Below are 1529 nucleotides of genomic sequence, written 5' to 3' on the forward strand. Positions count from 1 at the left end.
ATTCTCTGTAAAGATGAGACGTCATCTCTAAACCTTCAGTGACCTCTTCGACATATTGTATCACAATGTTTCTCCCTCTGTGTCCTCGACTAAACTAGTTTTCTATATCTCCGTTTTCACAATAATTTTTCATTCGAATTAAATATGGTGGGGGGAGTTGAAATAAAAATTAACTATAATCTTTGCTTATATTCTACTAGCCATATGAGGTATACATCAAATATGCTTATAGCTGTTGCTATTATTCTAATTCTTCTCTATTTTAGACTAGGTCAATGCTTACTAAAGTCAAAATCTGTTTTCACTGATAATTCATCTCTTAATAATATCCCTAAAACTCGTTTACTGATTTGTAAGCAGCAAAGAAGTTTAATTAGGCACTAAGGAAGAAGTTATACATATTTGGAGACCACCTGTCAAAATACAGTCAGTACCAACAGTCAACGTCAAACACGCAGAAGGCAGCGGTGAAGGCAGCGGTGAAGGCAGCAGTGAAGGCAGCGGTGAAGGCAGCAGTGAAGGCAGCGGTGAAGGCAGCGGTGAAGGCAGCGGTGAAGGCAGCAGTGAAGGCAGCGGTGAAGGCAGCGGTGAAGGCAGCAGTGAAGGCAGCGGTGAAGGCAGCAGTGAAGGCAGCGGTGAAGGCAGCAGTGAAGGCAGCGGTGAAGGCAGCGGTGAAGGCAGCAGTGAAGGCACAGAGATACTGTGCCAGGCCAGGGAGTCGGTACTCTCTCTGCCAACATGGCAGGTTTCATCAATTTTTAACTATTGTCTTTTTACCGTCTATATAAAAAAAAATATATATCCTCTTTTGACCTACACAATTTTTACATATTAATCTATGTTGTATTCGTTTACATGATAATTTGCGAAATTTGTAATTTTTGATTACAAATGAAACACTAGACGAGATAGAGGTCAGTGACTCGCTTAGTCTCATCTGTACGGTAAGATAACCTTTTTGGACATGTACTGAAGTTGGGGTTTTCTGTGCTTCATCAAATGAATTCAGTAAAGGTTATTAACACCGTCGGTTGCCCCAGCAGCATGGGAACCTGTCTAAGGGGATCAGGTCAGCCTACACCAGCGGCAGGAGCTTCCGTCGTCTATATTACCCGGAAAAAGATCAAGACGATCAAAGCAAATGTAGATACCAAAGGAGAGAGAGAGAGAGAGAAGACGTCGTATTTAGATACAACTTCAAAAGGAAAAAATCCCATCTGAAACTAATCTCTTGAACCGATTCGGACTAATATCGCAGGAGGCTACGTTTCTGGCCGCCTTAGAGGCTGTTTGACTCTCTTTCACATGGTCGAAAGTCTTATTTTGTCTTGGGTGTGTTTCGCCCTCAGCCCTCAACCCCCCTGCCACTTCCCTGGCGATGCTGGTGCGGTTCCTTCCTCCCCCGACGTGGCGCGCACACTGTCAGGAGTGTACCGCTACCTTCCCTCCACCGGCCCCCCGCTCTGCCACCATCGTCGCGCCCCTCGGCTCTTCACCCTGGCCCTTGGCTCACCCTCGAGGGGTGTTGA

Source organism: Procambarus clarkii, chromosome 10, assembly GCF_040958095.1.
Source record: "Procambarus clarkii isolate CNS0578487 chromosome 10, FALCON_Pclarkii_2.0, whole genome shotgun sequence".
Lineage (NCBI taxonomy): Eukaryota > Metazoa > Arthropoda > Malacostraca > Decapoda > Cambaridae > Procambarus > Procambarus clarkii.